This window comes from Pteropus vampyrus, unplaced genomic scaffold (assembly GCF_000151845.1).
Source record: "Pteropus vampyrus isolate Shadow unplaced genomic scaffold, Pvam_2.0 Scaffold29, whole genome shotgun sequence".
NCBI classification, from domain to species: Eukaryota; Metazoa; Chordata; class Mammalia; order Chiroptera; family Pteropodidae; genus Pteropus; species Pteropus vampyrus.
In genome coordinates, this window is record NW_011888810.1 from 2,871,688 (window position 1) to 2,884,218 (window position 12,531).

General features: G+C 43.6%; 1 long non-coding RNA gene across 1 annotated transcript in view; it reads left to right on the forward strand.

Annotated features, from left to right (window-relative positions):
• The window catches only part of LOC111737625, a 137,758-nt gene extending 125,897 nt beyond the window's left edge, over positions 1-11,861 (forward strand). Inside the window, exon 5 of the long non-coding RNA XR_002779486.1 lies at positions 11,793-11,861. This is a non-coding gene — a long non-coding RNA (uncharacterized LOC111737625). The remainder of the gene's footprint in view (positions 1-11,792) is intronic.
• Positions 11,862-12,531: the final 670 nt, after the last annotated feature.

Here is a 12,531-nt window from a genome sequence, read left to right on the forward strand (position 1 = left end):
TGTGTATCTCCGCTCACCTTTGTGCACACGTATATAGTAACTAGTGTGATACAAACTTCTGAAAGCTGTTGCAATATCGGGTCACCCATGGACTCCCATTACCAGTTTGGATCTAAAGTGGTAATGATTTTATTAGAAAGTGAGGAGACTTTAATCTGCTCACTAATACATTTCTGTAGAAAAGTAGCTCCAAAGGAAAACTATTTCCCTTCACCCAGGAATCAGGAACCCCCAGCCTCTCCCGGGTGTGTTCCACCAGAAAGGAAATCGTTCCCGGAACCTCTGCTGGGTAAAGGCACCTGGGTGTGGGAGGACAGGGCGGGGCCTGGAGTCCTAATGTATGGGGAAGGGTTTCATGGAAAACAGGTTCCCCAGACGAGAGCCCCTCAGAAGCAACTCTCTTATTTACAGAGTAAGATGAGCAATTCTGCATAAATGCATGTGGATGGGAGATCATATTCTGGGACTGAGGCCCGTTACTAGACACCGTGCTTTGCTGGGTCACAGTTACTGCTCACTGAAAATTGAATGCCTGGGGGAGATAAATAGACTCCTTTTGGAGCTGTCTTTTATTTTATTTCTTTACAAAGATTGACCAAGTCATGGGCACATTAGGAAGACCTTGTAGCTTAGCAGGCTCTGGCGTCAGGGTGACTGGGTTGAAACCCTAGTTTCACTTGTGCTAGTTGCATGAACCTGGGCATGTGATTTTATCTCGTGCCTCAGTTCCCTCCTTCCGCAAAGTGGGAATAACAACATTACTTATTTGTTAGGCTGAAAAATGGCCCCTAAAAGATATCCAGGTCCTTATCCCTGGAACTTGCAAATGTTAGCTTATTTGGAAAAAGAGACTTTGCAAATGAGATTTAGTGAAGGCTACCGAGATGGGAGATGATCTTGGATAATCCAGGTAAGTCCTTAATGCCATCACAAGGGTTCTTATAAGAGGGAGGCAGAGAGAGATTTCACAGACGCACAGAGAGAGAATGTGAAGATGAAGTGGAATAGAGAGAGATTTGAATATACTGGCCTTGAAAATCGGAGTGATGTGGCCACAAGCCGAGGAATGCCAGCAGCCACCAGAAGCTGAAAGAGGCAAGGATGGATTCTCCCCTGGAGCCTCAAGATAGAACCAGCCCTGCCAACACCTCGATTGCAGCCAGTGAGACTGATTTTGGACTTCTGGCTTCCACAGAGAATAAATTTCTGTTGTTTGAAGACATTTGTGGTGATTTGTTATAACAGCCACATGAAATTAATACACACCTTCATGGTGTTATTGAGAGGATTAAGTACAATAATGAATGTAAAACATTTTGCAGAGTAAACTCTCAATAACTATTAGCTTTGATTACTATTTTATTTTGAAGCTGGGATGGAGTTTTGCATGGGACAATGAAAGCTGATTGAGGGGGTCAAAAGGGTGGGTGAGTGTCAAGTCCTGGCCGGGTCACTGTCCCTTGTAAACCGGGTTCCTGTTTTTCTCCTTTGGCAAAAGGAGGTGACACATCCTGCCCTGCTCTTCTCCCCTGAATTGTGAGGATCAAATGAGTTAATGAACGTGAAAGTGCTTTGCACGTCACCCACTTAAACTGTTAAGCTGTGGTCACAAAGACCTGGGACCAAATTGAAGTGACCTCGCAGAGGGCTGGGTGGGAGCTTTGTTCCTTTGGCGCTATGAGGTGAGGTCATCGCTTTCGGCTTTTGTTCCTGCCTTTCTGAGCTCATTGCTGGTTCTCTCCCTAATCCTAGCCCCTTCTGCCCCGAATGGAGCTTCAGATGACAAAGCTCCAACAGTCCTAGCCAGCCCTGAGCCTCCCCCAGGGCATATTTCTTGTTTTTCCAAGAGGCACAAACAAAAATAAAAACAAAATCCAAAATATGCTAATTTAAAAAATGACTTGCAGTGCCCACCATAGAGATTAGGTTAATGGATTCCAATTTAACTTTACAAGGGGTTCGAGATGTTTTCAAAGTATTTTTCAGGCTAGAGACCAATGAGACCCAGCAACGGGTGTCAGCTTAGATGGGAACAAGTCAACCTTTGTCAAATGCTTGAAAGTGGTGAATTCATCTGTAAAGATACCCAGCCTCCCAGGAAATGTGCTGTTTTAGCCTGAGTGGACACAGGACAGCATGCAGGATGAAAACAAGCCACTTCTGCCCATGATATGCTTTGTCTTTCACTGACATCTCCAGGAAAATCTTCACACTCCCCAAGATGGCTAAAGGTGTGTGTCGAAGACAGCCCGTTGCCGAAGGACTTGGCAGTTTCCTTCAGTTCATTTATTCTGATCTGCTCACCCACTGGAAAATAAAGGACCTGTTCACATGCCTGCCTTCACTTAACAAAGATGCATTAAAACTCACTATGTTCCAGGCGTGGCGCTAGGTGCTGGGGAGACGATGCTCAACAGAATGCACGTGGGCATCTGGAGCTTACAGTTGAGTGAGGATGATGTTAACTCAATCGTGACACAACGTTGACAAATGGATACGATTTTACAAAGAGGCGCCCAGTACTGGGAGTGTCTCTGACAGAGATTTCTCCAGGCAGGGATATCCAGGGATCAATTCGGAAGACATCCAGGGATTAGTTGAACCAAAAGGAAGGGGAACTCATTGGACAGCAGAGAGAATAATGTGTGCGGAGGCCGGAAAGTAGGAAAAAACATGACATGTGGGAGGAACCAGGAGGAAGCCAGTGTGGTCAAAAGCCAAGGAGAGAGGAGTTTGGGGTGAGGCTAAAGGAGGAGTAGGGGCCAAAATGGGGGTCTAGTTGGGCTTACACTGTGTGGGAAAGAAAGATTTACCTCCCCACTCTTACTCTCCTGGAGATGCATTGGTGCGGGCCTTCACCTGTGGGCTCCCCAGGCCTGTCCAGTGTCCGTGCTGATCCTGACCAAGGCAGGGCCGTTGGAAAGTTGTACTTCAAAGGCAGGTGCTCTGTAGCTCATAGTGCAAGTGAACCTGGATTGTGGAGCAGGGAGAGCAAACCTGCCAAGGCCTTTCTAGGTCTCCTTTTGGTCTAGTTCATACACAAGGGTTTGGCTCCATTTTCCTGTAGGTCCAGATCTCTATTCTGGACTCAGCAAGTCTGTGCTGAGTGAAAGAAGGTCTGTTTCCTGCTCTAGAGAAGCTTTGAGTCCAGTTTGGGGTAGAGAGCAATAGCATAGACCCTCCACAATCAGATGTAACTTTTCCTTTTGTCCACACGACAAACTTTCTGCCATCACCCTCCGTAGATTGCCTCCTACCCACCTTCCCTTACCACAGGAGCTTTGAGATAGGCCAGACTCTGGACCATTTGCAATAGATAGCAATGGTCCTCCCTGTAATGGACCAGGGATAGTACCCAGTTTGGTCCCAGCTCCATTCTCTTGCCTCTTGGCTGTTCAGCCCCAGCTTCAGACACCAAATGCATCTGGCTGAGATCCACCACGCTGCACTGTGGACTCCAGGTGCCCAGAGGGGCCATCATCCTTATTATTTTCCTCCGGGTACAAGTCTTCTGAAGGCAGCATAAGTACCTTCAAACAGCGGCATATTCCCACTTGCCAGCAGTTAATGAACTGTTCCTGGGGATGGCTAATGCCCTGTGAAATCAGTCAATAATTGCAGAAACAACTGATTTCAGAGAGATCTCGGCAATTATGAGCCATTTGTGATGGTGGAGGCATAAAAAACCACACTGCCACCTTGCCCGTTCATCAGGAAGGAGAGAACTTGCAACGTGACTTGGAAGTTGTCGTCTCACTGGGGAGGTCATGGGCTGCTGAGCTCCCTGCAACCGAAGCCCTGGCTACAGAGACCGAAAGTTAGCACCTGTGCTCCTCGGGAAGTAAAAAGTTCACCTGCAAAAGGCCGGCTGAAGGAGGCAGCATCGGATAATGGATAAAGCTGCTCTTGTGGCGGTGGCCTTTCCTGGGCTGGTGGCTTCTGAGCTGCAGTCCTGGGAACTATTGAGGGTCAGTGAAGGCTCTCCCGGTGGTCTCTGGGCTGGCTTCTGAAAGGGATGATTCTAAGATTTATTCGTCATCCCTTTTGTTTCTGGGGAGAATTTAAAATAAGCTAGCCCTGTGTTGGTAGTGCGTCCAACGCATGATCATTCTTTTGTTATTTTTTTTTTTTTATAATACAAGTTTCCCTCCTGGCAGTCAGAAACCAGTCACACTGGTGGGAACGTTAATAGTCACATAGCCTTTCCCTGAGCTGCCCCTGCCAATACTGGCAGGAGTTTCAGCTTTCTGCCTTCAAGGCTCCCAGCTGTTTCCGGAGTGCCAGAGAATACCTTATGTTAACTCTTGAAGGAGTCTTTAAATACCCCTGTCCTTCTGCTCTTGGCAGAGTGGTACATCTTAGCCCCCGGTCCTCATTCGCAGGCACTGAGAATCAGGGGATGCAGATCAGGTCCTATCCCCTACCCAGAGAGAATGGCAAGCTTAAAAGTTTCTGAAGCAGAATAGCAGGAACGTTATTGTCTTTTACACAGATCAACTAGGTCACGGTCGATTGGGTAAGGATGCCGCTATGTGCTTCTAGCGCGCTGGTTTATAGTATTGAAATATTGGAATGGCCCTATACGATCAACAACATATAGGATTAGCAAAATACATTTTTGGTACATCAATTAGTTGCAATCCTATGCAGGGTTTAATATGATTATTAAAAGTTATGCTTATTGACATGGGAAAAAATGCTCATGCTGTATTATTGAGTGGAAAAAAAGCAGGCAAACAAATGTGCATGATCTTAGTTTACAGGAAATGTGCACACGTGTGGGTGCATGCATGTGCGAGTGAATGGGCTTTATTGACACACTCCAAAATGTTAACAGTGGTTATTCTGGTAGATTGAAGGCGACTTTTAAATTCTTCCTTATAATTTTGGATAGTGTCTGAAAATTTCATAATGAGCATGTCTTGATTTTATAACAAGAAAAAATTTTATGTTTCAAACCTGCTGTATTTTATTTATTGTAGTAAAATGAAATCTTATCAGGATTTCCCAAAGCTTTTACATTACTTGCCTTTATTGGCCAAATCGACAGAATGTTATTAGAAAAATAAAAAATTTAAATTTAGAAAATAAAATTTCCAAGGAAGTTTAAAGTATAGCTGTAAAAGTTGAAAAGTAAATGGTGTGTATATTTTATGGATTTGTTATAAGTTAAAACCAAATATCAGCTGGGCAGCATCGGAGCGTAAACTGGGAGTGCTGACCTGAGGCAGAGGTACAGGCAGAGAGTTGGTAGCAATAGCCAAAGAAAAGTAATATTTTTTTTTTTTGTAGTAATGGTGAGTGCAGATGATATAGACAGTTATGTTGTGGCCACAGAGGTGATTCTTTACCAAACAAGTCTGAGAATTTGTGACGTGACTGAAATTTTCACTCTGCCTTTAATTTTGATTTTTCTTCTATTTGTGCATGATTCTAAAATCAGCCATGCGTTTTCTTTATAATCTTCTGTCCTTTCTCTCAATGTTGGAGGACTTCTGCTTGGCTTCCTGGCTGAGAATTGGCTTTCGTAGGCACCCAAGGAAATGATTGTCATGCCCATGCCTCCTTAAGTAGGTATTTTTCTCGTTAAACATCATTGCATGCTAACCTCATTTTAAAATACTGCGGCACAATTGGAATTTTAGCCAGTGGTGTTTTCAAATCCCAATGCAAGAAGTTATTTCTTTAATGAAATTTGATGCAAAGTGCAAAACCTGAAATCTGAAATTCATGTTGCGAATCCAGGTTTTATTTAAGTTATGGAGCAGCTGGAAGGAGGGATCAAAAATTCTTTTAGACAAGTTAAACAAAATTAAAGATTTCTGAAAAGTTTTTTTTGCAGCTGAATATAAACAACAACAACAAACAACAAATACACATTTAAAAATGACTTTGTAATCGTGATCAGAGGAGAATTCTGAAAAAAATTCCACAATATAATAAGCATCAACATCGTTTTATTAATGATCGAACAAAAGCAGTTTTTCTTCCACAGATCCTATCTTTTTCTACTAACGAAAAACCCTGTATTTTTTTTAGATGTTCTCTAGCTTTAGTAAGATACTTTATAAATAGAACAATAAAGTGAAATCAATGCAAGACATTTTGATGGAAGTACAGGCTCTGCTAATAAAAATGTTGGAAGACCAGGGCCAAAAATACAAAAAAACCAGGGAGCCTCCAAATGATCCCTTTACAGTGTATCTCCTTACTAATGATGAAGACAGTCTGTTCTTTATTATCTGCACTAATGCAGTTTTAAAATAAGTTCCTTCACTGTTTCGTGTATCTCTATTTTGTTTCTCCAGCAAGATTCCAGGCTATTGAGGGCAAGGACCATTTGCTCTGTTTCTCTTCTATTTCCCACTACTTTGACTATTGGGAGGGCTGGGGATGTGACAGGTGCTTCACAATTATTTATTCACTGGGCAGGAAAGTGTGGGAATCAGAAAATAATAGGTTTCCTACAACTTGCTAACTCCAGCTTACTGGTAATAGCTGCTGGGAGTCTCAAATTCAGAAAGAGTCTGAGGATGAATCAGGGCTCCATAGAGAGAGTACGGTAGTTGGTGGGTGATGTCTGCCAAGGGTGCCAAAGTGGTAATTCGTGTGCTCTGTTCAGTACCTGTCCACAAATTAACAGCCTCACGCCTCTAGACTCTGTTATTTGGCATAAATGCATCTCATTATTTAAGCCACTTTTAATTGATTTTTCTTACATGCTTCTAAAAGCATCTTATATTATACAATCTCATATTTCCCAAGTCCAAAGGTTCAACAGAAACTTTTTTTACTCTTAAATATTTTTACCCCTAAACCATGATTTTTTTTCCCACCTAGGAATTTGTGTGCTTTAATGAAATGCCACATAAGATTTAGGGTTGGAAAAGTTCTCAGATATTGATTCTCCTGCTTACTAGTCAAGAAGCTTCCGCTTAAGGGTTTTTGAAGTTTTTCAAGCCTCTGTTTTCTAATTTATAAAAATGAGATGCAATACATCTCACAGAATTATTGTGAGAATTAAATAGGATGACTCAAGCATGTGAAAATGGCTGGCACACCCTGAACACACAGCAGGTGCGCCACGCAGCCACATTTAAGTTCCTCGGGTTCCTTCCTGAGGAAGTGCGGCCTTGGCCACTTTGTAAAAATGTCTGCTTTGCTTCGTCACTAAAGCTCAGTCCCAGTATCTCTTCACAGAAAGCTCTAGAAGCTCTGGGGAGTGGACAGACTTTCCTTTTGGGCCGATGAATTTCTTCACGAAATGTGTCTGGTGGTCCTGGCATCACATGCCTCCAGCTCTGGTGTGGCTAAAAGGAAATCTAACCAGGAAAAGAAATTCAATGCAAACTAATAATGCAATTTGTAACCTATCTGAGAGTAGATGCATTTTACACTTTCGAAGGTTGTGGTTTTATTTTATTAGTGGATTTCCTGATGAAGAGAGATACATTGTTCTTGGGCCAAGGAAACCCTTACATTTAAGTTCAAACTTAAATCTTTCCTTAGTTTGTTCTGTCAGACCTATAGGGCTGTGTCAGAATGGACTCAAGCTATGTGACATTGTCCTATATTTTATTTATATTTTCCTCTTCAAAAGGTCCTATTGACTTTGCATGCAGTTTTGTTAGTGTGTCACTAGGATGTTGTTCTTTAAAGTAAAAGGAATGGCTGAAGATGAAGGGAGAATGACTTTGGGTGAAAAGAACATTTTATTGGCCAAAGCGAGTTACGTGGCCAAGCACAAAGGATTCGAGAATTATATTCCTCTCTTCTCCCGGCTGCTGCCTCCTTCTCTCCTCCTCTCCCTTTTTCCCCGTCTCCCTCTTCTCCCTGTGAGCAGTTTGTGGCGGGGGAAGGGGTGGGGTGAAAGCCATGTTTTATTAACCTCTCTCCACCTGCCACCTTGTAGGTACCTGATGCACACTGACTTAACAAAGACCATAAGAGAGTTTGCACTGAGCATGTTTAAATGCATGCGCTTGTGCACAGACCACCCCCCTCCCCACACACGCACAGCGTGAAGACATTGGACACTCTTTGGTTATGAATACAAAAAAGACCTCAGCCTTGTCAAATGCTTCAGGAGAGAAAAAAAACATTTTCTCTTTTATGCCATCGTTTGCTCAAAGGCAGATCCAGAGTGTTCTTTCAAATGTTCCTTCTCCCCCGATTATCTCGTACAAAGCTCCCCATTTGGGAATAGTTGCAGGTTTCCTTGTCATTCTCCAGCTCTGGTTTATATAAAAATGGATCATTTGTTGAGGCAAACTTCAAAGCCAGAGAGTGCCCTAAGTTATAAATGGTTCTGTCTTTTAATTCGGGGATTATCCTATTAGAGACACAGCTCTCAGAGCTGGGGAATCCCTTTATGGCTCTTTGATCAGGGAGCACTTTTGAGTTCAGTGGCTTCAGCTGTCCAAGCCTTAGAAATAAGAGAGAACCCATTTAATATCTGGAAATGTCAATTTATCTCTCTCATGTCTGGAGGAAGGACTATATTCTCAAGTGGACCAGTACCCATTTTCAAATTCAAGGAGTCAAGTGAGCAAGCAGGAATAGTGTCATGCTGTGTTTCCGAGCCGTGGGGGCTCATATGCTGGTATGCCAAATAGTTTAGGTGGCTTTAAATTATATCCGAGGGCGTTTGGTACCCTGCTCATTCATTAGCCTTCTTTAAACCGTCTTTCTGATTATAGGAGATGAAAGTGGGTTTGATCTTTGTCTTTAGCTTCTCAAACTCTTGTTAACGTTTCTGTTTCACAGAGCACAATAGTCAGTCTTTACCTAAGACTGACAGGCTCTCTATATTCTGCCAGTCTCTGCCTTCCCGCCCCTCGTCATTCCCTGCTCGTCCCCACTTTTCTGTCCTTGTCTCACTCACTCTGGTTCAGCCACCTGGATGTTCCCACCTTGGAAACTTAGCACACTTCGTTTCCTCTGTTCTGGAGTGTTCTTCCCCTATTCATCCACATTCAATCAATACCTCATCTCTTCCGGTATTTAATCAAATGCTGCCTCTTCTGAGAAGCTCGCTCTGTCTACCCTATTTCAAATGGCACCCCATCTCTGCTGTTCTCTGTCTCTCGGTTCCGCTTTATTTTATTTTCATGGCACTTTTCTTCACTCTTCATACTATAGAGCTACTTATTTGTTTATTGTATGTCTCTTCCATAAGAAGATAAGCTTCATACATGCAGGATTTTTTGTCAGTTTGGTGCACTGCCATATTCCCAGGACTTAGAAAATTTTGTTGAATGGATGAATGAGAGAACTAGTTTTTGACATTGGTGGGTGATAGTATTTAGGTGAAGTTTAGTAATACTACTGCTCTGTTTTCATTGTAATTACTTTTCCCTGCACTTTCTATTTAAGGCAAGAGGCACTAACATCTGGGCCTACGGTTCCTGGCCTGGAATTCCTTTAAAATTCCACATTCTGATACCTTAATTATCTGTCAAGGCTCTGAATTCATGGCAATATTTAATGCACTCTTGGGATCATTCACAGCCCAGATAAAATATGGATCTCATTGGGTTTTGAAATACATATTTTGAAGACTTATATCGATTTATGTTTTTCATTTTTTTTCTCGAATTTTTCATGTATAGTCCACATTTTTCATGATCCGGAGAAGGAAATTTGTTGACAAGAGGGCTATGTGCACTTTTTCTGAGGCTTGCCTCAGATGTAACTGAAGAATTCACCAATCAAATTTAGATTTGAACTGTAATCCAACTGCCATCTTGGAGGGTGGAGTTCAACAGTACACTTGACTTAGATCAAGCACGTGAGGCATGTCCAGACACACAGAGAATTTATTTTGGGAAAAAAAAAAAAAAAAAACCAGCATCAGAGAAATGAAAAATGGTGGAAAAAATATCTTTAGGGAAGCAAAGAAATCAGACCTGAACTTGACAGTGATTCGGAGGTGGAAGTCTGTGACTCTAATTAAACAAATTCAGATGTATCTGAACCGTCCACACCCAACTATGTGCAGGACTCAGTTCATTCATTATGTAACACATTTATCGAGTTCCTACTACATGCCAGGCACTGTGCTGAGTACTGTCCATCCAGTGATGAAGAATCTGATAAGATCCTTACATTCACAGAGCCTAACGTCTAGTAGGTGAGATGACATATAAACCAATGCACTCAAATAAAAATTCAAACTGAGCGAAGATCTCTGAAGGACAAGTGCAGAGAGACGTGGCAGAGACTAAGAACGGGGGTGAAGGGCTCTGACTTAGCTTGGGGTAAAGGCATCTAGGATGCAAGCTGAAGGTCTGACCACGACACTTCGTGCGCCCCCTAACCCCCCACTCCTCTCTTTACCCAGGAGTTCCTTCCTGCCCTTCTTTTACTCGTTTTTCTCTCCTAGGCCAGTGGTTACCGCTCCAGGCTGATGATTACAGTCTCCTAGGGAAATTACAAATGCGTAACTCTGGACCCTTCACAAACTTAGGGACTCTGAATCTCCAGGGATGGGTCCAGGTAATCTGCATTTTGAAAACTTAACCTGCACATTCTTTGGTTAGCTTAGCTTTGGGAACTCTGTTCAGCCATCCAGGAGAGCTTCTCAGATACCTGCCTCCGCCTCTTCTCCCACCAGATAACTCTCCGGAACAATTTGGCTTAAACGCCAGCCTCTGCATTCCCTCCCTCATCATGATCGTTCTGGTGCCCAACCACACTGGACCACAGTAACCGATCCACCTGCCTCTCTCCTTTACCTGTGTGCAAGCTCCTGGAGGGTGGGAGTGAGATTTTTCATGTCTACATCCCCAGCTTGCAGCAAAGGGCCACTCCTCATGAGAAATTAAGTGAATAAGAATAATAATAGCTGGCACTTCTGTGGTGCTCACTCTTGCTTATATGTTTGGCAGTGTCCTGATACTTATAAAACTTGTTAAATCTTCTTAAATTCCTGGAATGAATGATTGATTTTTGTGTCACCCCATCTCGTTTCATCCTTGAATACTTAGTGCTAAGTGTGATAGGAAGCTTTGCTCTCTGGTCACCCAAACCCTGTTTTGGCTCGCCCCCGGCTTTTGAAGATTTCATTACAGATTCCTTTGAGACAGACACTGGACAATATGTTTTGCAGGGGATTTCCTAGTAAATAGCCCCTCTCTTTCTCCTTCCCCACCCCCTACATGACTGTTTTCATAAGGCGCGTTGTTAAATTGTTGATACCCACAGTTATTCGATGGGTATGGGACCAGATAGGGGAAGTAATCACAGTCTCTGTGGACCTTTCTGGAAATCCTGAAGTGCCCAGAAACCTTTTCTCTTGTACTTGTGTCAGGTAAATAAGGTACAGTTATCATTTACCCAACACCTGCTACATGCCAGGCACTGCACAGGTAACATACCTGCTACCACTTAGCTCAAGGGGCACCTTCCCCAGTAGGTTGCATTGCCGATCTCCTAATACACTGGTTCCCAATTGTGGTCATATCAACATCACCTGGAGAATCTGGCAAAACTACAAAGACCTAGATGCCATAGTACTCCGAGGACCTCAGCCTGGGCGCCTTAGGAGCTTTCCAGGTGATTCTGATACACACTTGCATTTGAGATCCTCTGTACTGAGGCAGTGGTCCTCACATGTTAGTAGAATTGCCTGCGGAGCTTTTAATGCTGGGCACGCTGGTGCCCAGGTGATTCTGATTCAGGATCTCACTGTGGGATGCATTTCACCTGCTGCGCACTTGTGGTCATGGGAAGGCAGTAGGCTGATCGCTTCTCTTGAGTCCTAATTACTCCCGCTCTCCTTTCCCTCCCAGGCTCTTCAGTCTCTGGAGGGAGGATCTGGAGAAACCCAGCATCCGGGGAGCAAAACCCTGAGAGTAGAGGCTTTGGTTGAGGTAAGGAGGCCTTTGTCTTTTATTTTCAGTGCAATGTGTGTTTGCTCTAGGTGGCTTTGGGGTTGGGTCTGTTTTTTGAAACCAGATTGGTGCGGCTTACTAAAAGCTTATAGAGCCCAAGGCTAGATTTCTGTTCCATGCGGGTTGTCGTTAGGGAAGCCTGTGTCTGTGTTACGTTTTCCTAAGGTTGTTCATACCCACCCCCTCTTCCAAATCTCTCCAAGCTCAGCAAGATTGGAGGGGCCAAGTTTACAAAAGAGGAGGCCGAGGCACAAAAGAGATGAAGGGAACTGCTTAGGGTCTCAAGGTGAATGAGTTTCACGGCTGGGGGTTTTTGACTCCCAGGTGGGGCTTGAACAGGTCATGCTGGGCCTTAGACGCTGGCTTTCATGAGAGCCAGTGGTCCTTGATGTCTGCGTGCCGAAGGTGCAGGTTGGAGGAAACCTCGCAAAGTGTAGCTTCTACCACAAACCCTGGCGACGCTAGCTAGACTTAGGGCTCTGCTGATAAATTGGCGTTAATGAAATCTCAATATCTGCCCATGAAGAGAAAAACAAAAAAAATCCATAATGGGCCCTGAGGTACCATTAGGTATTAAGAGGAATAATACAAATGCTCAACAGCATGCATTGCTGAACTAAGCGGGCCTTGCCCAGCC